This window comes from Saccopteryx leptura, chromosome 1 (genome assembly GCF_036850995.1).
Source record: "Saccopteryx leptura isolate mSacLep1 chromosome 1, mSacLep1_pri_phased_curated, whole genome shotgun sequence".
NCBI lineage: Eukaryota > Metazoa > Chordata > Mammalia > Chiroptera > Emballonuridae > Saccopteryx > Saccopteryx leptura.
Window position 1 is genome coordinate 384918796 of NC_089503.1, and position 14397 is coordinate 384933192.

The 14397-nt window shown below is 45.3% G+C and overlaps 1 protein-coding gene and 1 pseudogene across 6 annotated transcripts in view; both read right to left on the bottom strand.

The window, feature by feature from the left end:
* The window catches only part of ANKS1A (ankyrin repeat and sterile alpha motif domain containing 1A), a 188685-nt gene that overhangs the window by 168105 nt on the left and 6183 nt on the right, over positions 1-14397 (bottom strand). The window lies entirely within an intron of this gene.
* On the bottom strand, positions 373-471 carry LOC136390242 (U6 spliceosomal RNA; annotated as a pseudogene).

The following is a 14397-nucleotide window of genomic DNA, read 5'->3' on the forward strand; positions in this document are numbered from 1 at the left end:
ACCTGACGCGGTACACAGTTATCACGATACTGTTGACCTTGTTCCCCGGCTGTACTTTACGTCCCGGGACCGTCTGCAGCTGCCCAGCTGTACTTCTTCCTCCCCTCCCCTTTCCCACCCAGACCCCCACCCCACCCCCTGGCACCCACCAGTCCGCTCTCTGTGTCTGTGAGTCTGTGTCTATTCTTTTTGGCCATTTATTTCATCCTTTAGATTCCACATATTTGTGAAATCATACGGCATTTGTCTTTCACCGCCTGACATATTTCACTGAGCATCATACTCTCTTGGTCCATCCATGGTACGGCCAATGGTGAGATTTCATTCTCTTTCACGGCTGAATAATATTCCACTATGTATTATTTTCTCTTAAAAAATATGGGACACTTCACGAAATTGCACGTCATCCTTGCGCAGGGACCATACTAATCTTCTCTGTATTGTTCCAACGTTAGTATATGTGCTGTCCACCTACTGATGGACACTGGGTTGCTTCTAAATCTTGGCTACTGTAAATAACATTGCAGTGAACACAGAAGTGTGTACATGTATTAATGTTTTGGGGTTTCTTCAAATAAATATCCAGAAGTGGAATCTCTGGGCTATAAGACAGTTCCGTTTTTAATTTTTTGAAGAACCTGCACACTGTTTCCCACCTGGCCAGCACCAGTCTGCGTTCCCACCAACAGTGCATAAATGTTTCTTTTTCTCCACACCCTCGCCAACACTTCTGTTTGTTGATTTATTGATAGCTATTCTGACAGGTGAGGGGTGATATCTCATGGTGGTTTTAATTTGCATTTCTCTGGTGATGAGTGATATTGAGTATCTTTTCATATGTCTATAGGCCATCTCTATGTCTTCTTTGGAGAATTATCTATTCAGGTCCTGTGCCCATTTTTTAATTGCATTGGTTTTTTGGTGTTGAATTGCCTGAGTTCTTGGTAAATTTTGGGTGTTAACCTGTTATCAAATGCACCGTTGGTGAATATCTTCTCCCATTCAGCAGGCTGTCTCTTCATTTTGTTGATGGTTTCCTTTGCTGTGCAAAACCTTTTTAGTTTGATGTAGTCCCATTTGTTTATTTTTTCTTTTGTTTCCCTTACCTGAAGATATATGTCCAAAAAATTATTACTAAGAGAAATGTCAGAGATCTTAACTACCTATGTTTTCTTCTAGGATTTTTATGGTTTCAAGGATTACATTTAAGTCTTCAACCCATTTTGAGTTTATTCTTGTGTATAGTATAAAAAGGTGGTCCAGTTTCATTTTACTTTTTGCAAATATCTATCCAATTTTTCCAACACCATTTATTAAATCAACTATCTTTATTCCATTGTATGTATATGCGTGCCTCCTTTGTCAAATATTAATTGACCATAAAAGTGTGGGTTTATTTCTGGGCTCTCTATTCTGTCCCATTAACCTATGTGTCTTATATTTATATTATGCCAGTACCATGCTGTTTTGATTACTATGGCCTTAAAATATAGTTTGACATCAGGTAGCATGATACCTCTGACTTTGTTCTTCTTTCTCAAGACTGCTGTGGCTATCCAGAGCCTTTTGTGGTTCCATATAAATTTTTGGACTATTTGTTCTATTTCTGTGAAATATGCCATTGGTATTTTTATAGGAATTGTGTGGACTTTATAGATTGCTTTGGGTAGTTATGGACATTTCAATGACGTTAATTCTTCCTATCCATGAACACGGTATATCTATGCTTCCATTCATTTGTATCTTCCTCAATTCCTTTCTTCAGTGTCTTTTTTTTTTTTTTTTTTAATGAGTGTGTTTATTAAAGCTGAGGACAGTGATGCAAAGAAGCGCTTAGGACAGAAGAAGCAACAGGAGAGCCTGGGCGGGAGCTCTGCTTTGTTTCCCTGGAAAAGTTACAGGGAAGAAACGAGCACAGGTGGGGCTGCTCTGGCTCGCTGGGAAGTCAGAGACAGGTCCAGGGGGTCAGCCTGGGACGAGCTGCCACTGCCCGCCGCTCCCCTGGTTGCAAGTCTAGTGGGGACCCTTAGAGCTTAGGAGATGCCTGCCGGAGAGGGAAGAAAGGTCTGCATGCTCCCGGGAAGGGGTGCACCCCTCAGTGTCTTATGATTCTGCTCATACAGATCTTTTCCCAGGACTGGAATTTTAAACCAATCAGTCTGGAATATCCTGGTCAGCACCAGTGACCAGGAAACTCTAGGAAATGTGTCTGATAAGATCCCTTACCTTCCCCCAAGGGAAGACGACCTTGCCAGAAATAACCTACCCTTTTCAACGTCTTGTCCCACCCTCTTCCTGCCTATAAAAACCTTCCAATGCCGCACACCTGAAACCCATGTAATAGTAAATGTCAAAAAAAACACCACCACTTCCATTTTGTACAACTCCTTGGAGTGCCCTTCTAGTTGCTAAATGAGATGCCGTCCAATCCATGAGTCCATTAAGCCAATTACTCCTTCAGATTTACTCAGTTGAGTTTTGTTCTTTAACAATACACAGGTAAGATATATTGCTCTGTACACCTAATATCATGCACTCACTGTACGTAAATGACACTTCAGTAAGTTGACAGCAGTGACTCTTAGCCCTTGGGCAACACGGGTTATTACTGTATAAAGGGTCAACAAACATACTCACACACCAGGCATTGGCGGTAGGCGGGATAAATGTCTCACATGTGGTGGACAATGCTTCAAAGGTACAGAGAAACTAGCATATTTAATGAAACACATGTATTTCAGAGCATTACAAACTTCATAGACACTGTGTCATAACATATTTCCCCATCAACAAAACAAATACTCAAAAGTACATCCATCATCCTACTGGGGCTGAAGTGGTTTTTTAAGTATCTTTATCCGTGTGTCTGTCTCTCTCTTACCTAGAAATAAAGTCTGAACTCAGTCGAGCCAGCACCCAAGCTGGAACCCGGCCACTTTATACCCCCCGGCCGACTCCACATGCAGTAGCCTCCGCTGCCGCCCCCGGCTGGCTTGTCCCTGCTCCTCAAGCCGGTCTTTCCCACGAAGCATCTCCCCCGCAGTCCCTAGCTGTCCCCTTTCCTCCTCCGTGCCAGTGTCCTCTCAGCTTTCTGCGTCTCTGGCTCTCTTCAAGGGCCAGACTCAGGGCCACTTCCCAGAGGTGCATGTGGGAGGGGCGGGCGCTCCAGACCACCCTAGGCCATTACCATCTTCTCCTCTCCCACATCCCTTCAGCACTATCCACATCCACGCTAAATGGCTAAAGCATCTGAACAGGTGCCTGGACTTCCTCCATACAAACACAACAGTGGCTGACATTATGTTCCAGCCACTGTTGTAAGTACTTGACTCATTGTATTCCTTTCATCTTCACTCGATCTTGTTCTACAGGAGGCACTATGATGACAGATCAAGGAACTGAAGCAAAGAAATTAAGGAAGTCGTCTACTCTATTATCTCTCAATTGGTAGGTGACAAAGGCCAGATTTTTTTTTTTTTTTTTTTTTTTTGGACGAAAGAAAGACAGGAAGAAAGAGAGGAGAGAGAGAGATGAGAAGCATCAACTCGTAGTTGCTTCACTTTAGTTGTTCGCCGACTGCCTCTCATACGTGCCTTGACCGGGAGCCTCCGCGGGGCAGACACCACTTCAACCACGGTCACGGTAAAGCCACCAGTGACGGTGATGTTGCTAGAACTTACCCCTTGACAGGACGTGCTGAGAAGACCACCTCGTCTGCGCTCTTCCCCAAAGCCCGTCCCCTCGGCGCAACCACGAGGAAACAGACCAACTCCAAACTGAAGGTCGTTCTACAAGATCCCTGACTAGTATTCCCTACAAGTGACAGGCTCAGGAAGGAGCAGGAAAGACTGAGACACTGTCACGGACTAGAGACTAAGGAATGGTGACTACAAAATGTATGTAATGTGCAAACTTGCAACAGAAAAAGGAAATGAGTATAAAAACTGGGGAAATCTGAATAAATCCTGTGGTTTAGTTAGTAGTATTGTACCAGCGTTAATTTCTTAAGTTTAGATCAATGTACCATGGTAACACAAGGTGTTAACACAGGGGAGGGTGGGTGAAAGGCATCCAGGAACTCTGTACCCACCTTTGCAACTCTATTGTAAGCCTAAAATGATTTCAAAAAGAAAGTAAACCAAGACCTGCTTAGGTACAGGCTCTGGAGTCAAGTTGTCTGCATTCAAATCTTGCCTCTGCTGCCTGACGGGTGGTGGCGCAGTGGATAGAGCACTGACCTGGGATGATGAAGTCTCAGGTTCAAAACCACGAGGCTGCCAGCTTGAGCACAGGATCATCAACATGATCCCAGGTCACTGGCTTGAGCAAGGGGTCATCTGCTTGGCTTAAGACCCCTCCACCCCAGTCAAGGAACATATGAGAAGCAATCAGTGAACAACTAAACTGCTGCAACTACAAGTTAATGCTTCTCATCTCTCTCCCTTCCTAGCTCTCTTTCTCTCTCTCTCTCTCTAAAAAACAAAAGAGTAAAAAAACCCAGACATTATAAGAATCAGTTTATAGATTACAATGGGACCGCCCCCCACAAAATAAATCTTGGGTTTAGCTTCTACTAGATCACCTCATTAGTCCCAGCAGCAGTACACAACGTTTACAATTGTATATGTGTTCCTCTCAGCAACATATTTTTAAATGACTGGAAACTCACTCAAAAGAATTAATATAAATAAATATCATAAATATCTTCCAATTGAATGAGAAGAAGCAAAAGTATACCTGGGCTGCCACTGTCATTGATTCTCTTTGTAAATGAATGATCTAGGCCCTGGCTGGCTGGCTCAGTGGCAAAGAGTCGGCCGGGTGTGTTGATGTCTGGGGTTCGGTTCCTGGCCAGGGCGCACAGGAGAAGTGCCCATCTGCTTCTCCACCCCTCCCCCTCTCCTTTCTCTCTGTCTCTCTCTTCCCCTCCTGCAGCCAAGGCTCCACTGGAGCAAAGTTGGCCCGGGCGCTGAGGATGGCTCCATGGCCTCCGCTTCAGGAGCTAGGAATGGCTCTGGTTGCAACAGAACAACACCCCAGATGGACAGAGCATCGCCCCCTAGTGGGCATGCTGGGTGGATCCTGGTCAGGGTAAATGCAGGAGTCTGTCTCTGCCTCCTCCTCTCACTAAGAAAAAGAAGAAAAAAAAGAAAATATCCATGAATGATCTGACAGAGGAGTAAGAGGTAAGCAGAAGTGATGGTAACTAGACGGTGAGTCTAACAGATCACAATGGTTAAAAACAAGACATGAAAGAAAGAAAGCTCTATAGTTTTGGCTGACAAAATATAACAGGTAAAACTACAGGAATCATAATTTCTTATATACTCCTTCTTCAAAAAGGAAAGGCTGTTGAACTTCACAGTGAGGTACTAAGTCCTGGACCATTTACTTAAAAACCACTCTGAACGTCTGCTCTGGGTCTGCTAACGGTGGTGAAAGGACTCTTGATACGTGACGAGCCGGAAAACTACCCTCCAGCTAGGTTTTAAACAGGCAGTTATGGGGAGAGCAATAGATTAAAAAGTAACAAATCCAGATTCATTGCCAATTCCAGCATCGGAAGTATTTTCATTTGTAGGTAATGAAAGTAATAAGCTATTTTATTATTGCTAAACATATAGGACCCACCGGTGTCCTCAGAGCCACTTAGCTAGCACGCTACCTTTTTCTTCCACTTTTCGCTCCCCGGACGCAGACACCCCTCTGGCAGCCAGGATCTCCGTATCAAGTGGCCGCTACAAACTTTGCAAATGGGAAACCTCAGTCCTGGGCAGGCGTGTAACCCCTGTGAAGCCCATTGGTGAAATGGGCACTAATGCCTATCTCCCTGGATTGTGGGGAGCACAGCGTCCAGCATTATGGAAAGCAACGGCTCCCATCCCACAATCCCAGGCTTCGAGCTAGCATCACCATCATCTGAACCAGCCAGATAATATATACGCTGAGAATCACTTTCCGGACACACGGACGGTTGTCTGGGAGCGTAAAATGTGATTGTAAACCACCACTGGGGGAGGGGAGGGGACTGTAACAGAGCAGAGTCGGGAGCCATTGTTACAAATAACCTCAAGTGCACCTCTGGTTTGCTGACGGCTTCGTTTTACTTCCGGCGCATACATTCTGAGAGTCCTGTGTCCCAAACAAATCTTTATCACTTTGAACGTGGAAATGGGGGGACCCTGAAATTTCTTGAAGAAAAGTTTGAGCAAAACAAAAGGGCTGCTTTTCCTCTCCGTGAGCTGCACGGCATTCCTCTGCAGCCTCGAAACGAATCTACTGTCCAGCAGTTTAAAGACATTCGCCTCTCCTAACCTTCCTATGTTCCAGGGAACTTTCCAGTGATTTTTTTTAAAAATAAGCCCCTTACTTTATAAAGTCAAACTGTGCCGAGGGGACTTTGTATCACACTCTCAGGTAAGAAGGAAGAGCCAGTCTGCCCAGGTTCAAATACCTGGGCAAGTAAGTCACTTCCCACTCCATGCCTCAGTTTCCTCATGAGTAAAATGGTAGCAATACTAGTGCCTTTTCCAAACCGTTGTTATGAGGCCAAAATGAGTTAATAACACTTGAAAAGTGCACAGTCTTCTGAAAGCAATGACTGACAGAATAACAAATACCCTCATTAACCCTTTCGGTCAAGTATTCCCTAAGCATATGGTAAGTGACCGTTTGAACCTTATCCAGAGACACTGAGTTCCCAGGCGGTCGAATGTCATACTGTACAAGTGACAGCTTGGAGTGGGAGAGATTTCTCTCTCGGCCCCCTGCATGTGGCCCAGCGCAGGCCACTATCACCTCGCCCAAAACCTCTGCTTCTTCCTCTGTATGGTAGGGATAATAATAATGACCCAGCCTGACAGGGCGGTGGCGCAGTGGATAGAGCGTCGGACTGGGACACAGAAGACCCGGGTTCAAGACCCCGAGGTCGCCAGCTTGAGCGCGGGCTCATCTGGCTTGAGCAAAGCTCACCAGCTTGGACCCAAGGTCGCTGGCTTGAGCAAGGGGTTACTCAGTCTGCTGTGGCCCCCCAGTCAAAGCACATATGAGAAAGCAATCAATGAACAACTAAGGTGTCGCAATGAAAAACTGATGATTGATGCTTCTCATCTCTCTCCGTTCCTGTCTGTCTGTCCCTATCTGTCCCTCTCTGACTCTCTCTCTGTCTCGTTAAAAAAATAAATAAAAAATAAATAAATAAATAAATATGACCCAGCAGGCATGCTGTAAAGGTAAACTGAGGAAATGGAGATGTCAAGTTCCTGGCAGAGAAAGAGTCGAGTATTTGGTGTGCAAGAAATGAAACTACCCCAGAGACACGGGTGAGTACCCGCCCACAACAGCTGCATGGTGGTGCGTTAACCTGTGCGTTAACCTGTGAGTGGAGGACCTCAAACACTGCCATGTGGGCTGGGCTTTGCCTTGAAGCTTTATCGAGGCTGTAGGGCAACCCGAAGAAGCAAGAATCGGGGCAGCTGGGTCCAACCAGGACAGGAGTCAATGCACCCACTTCATCCGGCCGGATGGGAGGGCAGGGGGAACATGACACCAACAGTGACGAACAAAGCCGGGACCAGCACTCCTCCAGGGCTAAGGTCTAAAAACAAACCCCAGAAAGTCTAAGACTCCCAGGGAGTCGGGTGAACAGCCCCGAATTGACCTGTTCTGTAAGCCTGTCTGGTCATTGGGCTTCTTGTAATAAGTAGGTCTCCACTGTATTTAAAAGAAAAAAGAAAAAGAAAAAGAAAAACTTTGAGAGATGGACTGTGTTTAAAGGAAGATGGAAGGAAAAGCATGAGGGATGCTCACTCAGCCGAGTCCGCGGCCAGGGTCCACGCACACAGAAAGGGCGGTGGTACGGGCCAGGGTCCACGCACACAGAAAGGGCGGTGGTACGGGCCGGGGTCCACGCACACAGAGAGGGCGGTGGTACGGGCCAGGGTCCACGCACACAGAGAGGGCGGTGGTACGGGCCGGGGCCCACGCACACAGAGAGGGCGGTGGTACAGGCCAGGGCCAGAGTATCACCACTTTACAAACTCTTAAACGAGGCAGCGTTCGTCACTGGCCGCAACGTCACAAAGACTAATCTGAAGGAAGAAATCTTGCCAAAAATTTGAACCTGAGTCAGACCAAGTCTCTAGATCTGATATCCAGCTTAACAGGAAACACGGGAGACGGATGAGCGTGTGAAAGGGTACCTTGCAGATAAAATCAGCACAGCCCAGACTGGGAAACGGGGCAAATGACCTTTCTTCAACAAACAATAAACTGGAAGGAAAATGTGACAGAGATGAAAGCCAACGATTTAAAGAGATGGATCAAGCAAATGCAATCTGTGGACCTTGTTTGGATACAGATTTTTTTTTAAATTTACTTATCGATTTTTTTTAAAGATTTTATTTATTCATTATGGGGGGGAGGGGGGGGGCGGGAGGAGCAGGAAGCATCAACTCCCATATGTGCCTTGACCAGGCAAGCCCAGGGTTTTGAACCGGCAACCTCAGCATTTCCAGGTCGACGCTTTATCCACTGTGCCACCACAGATCAGGCATTTTGGGTTTTTTTTGTTTTTTTTTTAAGAGAGAGAGAGGAAGGAAAAGAGAGAAACAGAATCACGGATCTGTTCCTGTATGTACCCTGACTGGGGGGTCAAACCCGCAACCTCTGCGTATGGGGACCACACTTGAACTAAGCAAACTATCCAGCCCGGGCTGGACTCAGACTAACTGCAAAATATAAAACATTTTAGCAACCCTGACCAAGCAGTGGCACAGGGGACAGAATGCTGACCTGGGGCTCTGGGGTCCCAGGTGTGAAACCCTGAGGTCACCAGCTTGAATGTGCGATCATAGATAAGGTCCCATGGTCGCTAGCTTGAGCCAGGGGCCCTGGCTCAGCTGGAGCCCCTGGTCAAGGCATGTACTAGGAGCAATCAATGGGCCCTGGCCAGTTGGCTCAGTGGTAGAACACAGGCTTGGCGTATGAATGTCCCAGGTTTGATTCCTGGTCAGGGCACACAGGAGAAATGTCCATCTGCTTCTCTATCCCTCCCCCTCTCGCTTCTCTTTCTCTCTTTCTCCCTCTCTCTCTCTCTCTCTCTCTCTCTCTCTCTCCTGCAGCCAAGGCTCAACTGGAACAAGTTGGCCAAGCGCTGAGGATGGCTCTGTGGCCTCCGCATCAGGCCCTAAGAAGAGCTTGGTTGCTGAGCAATGGAGCAATGCCCCAATGGACAGAGCATTGCCCCTAGTGGGCTTGCCGGGTGGATCATGGTCAGGGCGCACGTGGGAGTCTGCCTCTGCCTCCCCTCCTCTCACTGAATTAAAAAAAAAGAGAAGCAATCAATGAACAACTAAAATGATGCAACTACGAATTGATGCTTCTCATATCTCTCCCTCTCTCTCTAAAAAAAATATATAATATCTATATGTATAGTAGGCAATATGAAAAACATGAACCCTGACTGATTAAACATTTGATGACTTTAAAGAAATGCTATTTATTAGGTGTGATAATGGAATGATAAATATTTTTTTACATATTTTATTTATTGATTTTAGAGAAAGGAGAGAGAAGAGAGGCAAGAATGGGAAGCATTAACTTTAGTAATTGCTTCTCATATGTGCCTTGAGCAGGCAAGTCCGGGGTTCTGAACTGGCGACCTCAGCATTCCAGGTCGACGCTTTATCCACTGCGCCACCACAGGCCAGGTAGAATAGTGAATATTTTGTAAGCGTCCTTATCTTTCAAAGATACATACTGAAATAATGTGATATATAGGATTTTCTTCAAAATAAGTGAGTTAAGGGCGGGGGGGGGGGAGGGTAATAAAAAAACAGAACTGGTCATAAGGTGGTAATTGTTTTATGGGTATGTAAAGTATGTGAGAATTCATTATTTTATTTTCTCAACTTCTGCATGTTTGAAGTTCCCCATAATAAAAACTAGAACTACAAAAGAAAATAATCTTCATCTCATTCTGCCTGGAGCGTAGTAATGCCCCATGCAGCTGTATGATTCACGGCTCTCTCTTCCACATGTTGCCTCTGAAGGGGGACCTACGAGGCCCCAACTTGACCATGAAATATTCTGTGTCTGCACAAAGGTGGCTTTCTAAATATAAGTACCATGTAGCACCCACAGGTCGGTAGATAACGTTCGGATCGAAAGGACCCAGGAACTGCACATATGTTGCTTTGCTACAGTTGAATACTCACATTCCATCTACTATCCTACTGCGTTTATAAAATGTTACAAGCAGGATTGTGCACAATCTACAGGAGTGTACATCACAATGCGTTCCAACAGCAGAAAAATAAACACAGACGCCTAAGGGCAGGGAAGGGATTAAATAAGTTACGGTTCACAGGCACTGGGGGTAAGTTCCCGCCACTCCCCCAGTTAAAATGGGGGTGAGGAGAACAGAAAAGTGCTCACAATACATTAAGTGAAAATTTGAAACAAAGTATGTACAAACGTCATTTGTTTTAAGTTTGCATAGATAAAAAGCCAAAGTATGTATACCAAAATTACACATTAATTTCTTTAGGGCAGGGGTCAGAAAGCTGAGAGAGCCATGAACCACATATTTTAAAATGTAATTCCGTAAGAGCCATAAAATTACCTGTGTCCCTTACACAATATCCAATAAAAATTTGGTGTTGTCCCGGAGGACAGCTGTGATTGCCTCCAGCCACCAGCAACCATGAACATGAGCGGTAGAAAATGAATGGATTGTAATACATGAGAATGTTTTATATTTTTAATGTTATTTTTCATATTAAAGATTTGTCTGCAAGCCAGATGCAGCCATCAAAAGAGCCATATCTGGCTTGCGAGCCATAGGTTCCCGACCCCTGCTTTAGGGGGTAGAATTATAAATGATTTTATTTTCTTCTGTGTGTTTTTATGTGCCTAGCAATTCTTCTATAATAATGGCAGAGGCCCATATTCCTTTACCTACAATTCAGAAATCCAAAAAGCATTTTCAAAAGTTAGCGGCAAACTCGTTCAGGTACAAAACCTGACCTAAACTGATATGAAGCTGCTTCATGTGTACCCCATTTACTGTGCATATTCACAGATTTCAGTGCAGAAATATGTTTCAGTGTTGCCCCAGGTCCCACTTGAAGCTCAGTATTACCCTCCAACAACCCAACGATTCTGGATTCTAAACCCCAATGTTTCCGACAAGAAATTGTTGACTAGGGTGTAACTCTGCCACCATTACCATTTTTCAGCTTTTAAGAGTGGGGACTTATATTTGAAATGGTTGGGAGTCCTTACAATCAAGTATTATAAATTTTAAAATGGCACCTGACCAGGCGGTGGCACAGTGGATACAGCATCAGACTGGGATGCGGAGGACCCAGGTCCGAAACCCCAAGGTCACCGGCTTGAGCACGGGCTCATCTGATTTGAGCAAGGCTCACCAGCTTGAACCCAAGGTTGCTGGCTGGAGTAAGGGGTCATTCCGTCTGCTGTAGCCCCCCGGTCAAGGCACATATCAGAAAGTAATCAATGAACAACTAAGGAACTGCAACAAAGAACTGATGCTTCTCATCTCTCTCCCTTCCTGTCTGTCTGTCCCTACCTGTCCCTCTCTCTGTCACACACAAAAATAATAATAATAAAATAAATAAATTTTAAAATGGCAATATCAATAAAATAATATACGTCCTTAACAGACAGGGTTATCATTCTGGAATCATCAAAAGCGGCGGGCCCTGGGCTCCCATCAGATGGCTTTAGCAGCGAGGTGGACCAAGCCCAGGCATTACGTGTCATACCACTTCCGCTCGTGTGCCGCTGCTTCAGGAGGTTGGTGCTACCCCAAGCCCATCATATAAACGAAGACACAGATGCTCCAAGAGCTGACAGAGCTTGCCTAACTCACAAGGCGGAGTTGGGGCAGAACCGGACCCACGGCCGCTATGCCGAGTAAGCCGGGGGGCCCGCCGGGCGGCTCCGCCTCCTGGATCATCTCCCCTGCTTTTAACAGTGGTGATAACATCACAAGTTAAGCAGAGACAACTGACTTTTGTTTTAAAAAACACTTTTTTTTTATTTGCAAACTAAACAAACTTGATCTACAAATTACTGAGAAAGAATAAATACGAAGCCACACCATGTAATTTCTCGTATTACTACTATTAACTCTAACCACACCAAAGTTATTTGAAGATGTTCTATGAATGTAACGATATAATTTTCTACACCACAGAAAATCTCCCAGTAATCTTCTAGAAATCGGTGTGGGGAACACTTTCTTACAGCTCTCCAGAAAAACCAAGCTCTCTGCCCACAGCAGAACCTGACAGTTCCAAGAACAAACTCTCCACTCTCGACTCTTCACTTCTGGGGTTTCCCTGGTGTCTCCGGACTATAAAACCCAGCAATTTACTTTCCCTCCTGAAGACTAAGGGAGAAATAGCCTTGACTTCCTTTTTTTAAACCCAAATTCACAGCTGTTTGGGGTGAACAAACCAAGGGGAAGAGGGAGAAATCCTTCTGAGGGAATTTTTCTGGCCAAGGAGGCAACTTTCACTGGGACTGTCAAATCCCAGGGAACAAGTGAACAGGCCGGGCCGGAGCTGACTGGATACAAATCAAGTTCTCCAAACCGCAAGACTGTTTCACTGTTTCCTGTCTCGAATTTTTCTAAGACAGTAAAAACTGACCTTTAGTTGTAGAATACAGAAACAGGGAGCTCTCTGATGTATCCAACTTCTGCTAAATTATCTTTTATAAGTATATCCCTTGCTTGATTTAGATTAGGCACTACTAGATTTTGGGATATAAAGTGGCCACATGAAATCTCGTTTCCATGTTTTCATTTTGTCTTAACAAGGGAACTACATTCTGCGCTAGAGCAAAAAATGTAGAGCAATTCCGAAGTAAAGGACAAGGGCCTTTATCCCGATAAAACCATATTTAGAAGAAGTAGTTTAAGAAGCTCTTGAAAAACCACCTTAATGAATTAAGGAGGTGTTAGTGGAAGATGCAGAAAACTGCTGTTCTAGCGGCCTGTTGGGTTTTGCTCTGTTGTTTCTGTTTTTGCATTCCCTTAGAAGAGCAGGAACTTACACCAGACTAGTCCCTGAGATCCGGCTTCCAGCCCCTCCCATCCGACAAACCTCCCGTGGGGGGGGGGGGGGGGGGGGGCCTCTTCCCTAGGATATCAAAATCACTCTGCCCAAAACAGGCACACTCAAAGGCAACCTGCCACCGTAAGAGGGCCAAAGGAAAAGGTCAGCATGAGAAAACGCTGTCATGTTATTATAATTTCCAAGCTGCAGACTCACTCTGGGAGGTGAAGAAAGGGCCTTTTCAATAAAATGGTTTATTTTTTAAGTCCCAATTCCTTAACTAAATATTGGGGATCTTTCATTTAAAACAATGAATAACTGCCTGACCTGTGGTGGCACAGTGAATAGTCGACTGGGAATGCTGAGGTCGCCAGTTTGAAACCCTGGGCTTGCCTGGTCAAGGCACATATGGGAGTTGATGCTTCCGGCTCCTCCCCCCCCTTCTCTCTCTCTCTCTCTCTCTCTCTCTCTCTCTCTCTCTCTTTCTACCTGCCCTCTAAAATGAATAAGAATAAAATCTTTTAAAAAATAAAATAATCAGTAACTTGTATCTTCTGACATGACAGAACCTTTTACTGTCCCTAAAATAGAGTCCATTTTTCAAAAATTATCATTATTCATTCCTTACTTAAGAACTTTGTAACTTTGGGAAACTCATGGCAGTTCTGGATTGTCTTCCTTGCTCTCCCCCCAAACCCAAAAATGGTAGAACGAAAACCCGTTCAGGGTTCCCGGCCAGGGCACACAGGAGAAGCGCCCATCTGCTTCTCCACCCCGCCCCCTCTCCTTCCTCTCTGTCTCTCTCTTCCCCTCCCGCAGCCAAGGCTCCATTGGAGCAAAGTTGGCCCAGGTACTGAGGATGGCTCCGTGGCCTCTGCCTGAGGCACTAGAATGGCTCTGGTTGCAATGAAGCAACGCTCCAGGTGGGCAGAGCATCACCCCCTGGTGGACATGCCCGGTGGATCCCGGTTGGGCGCATGCGGGAGTCTCTCTGCCTCCCAACTTCTCACTTCAGAAAAATACAAAAGAAAAAAATAAATAAAAAGGCGGGAAATGCAAGTAAAGAAACCCTACAACCACTGTATAAGACGCACCCAGTTTTTGGACCCCAAATTTTTTTGAAAAAATGTGCGTCTTATACATGGGGAAATACGGTAAATAAATGTCCATCGATTTTCAGATTTCTCCCACAAGTTTCCTGGCTGCTTCTTTTCTTATTCAGTCTTCTGCTTGAGAAATTGAAGTGCAGAGCTTTTCTAAACCCTGACACAACGCGCGCCCCAATACGGCCTCCGCTCAGTCCCTCTGC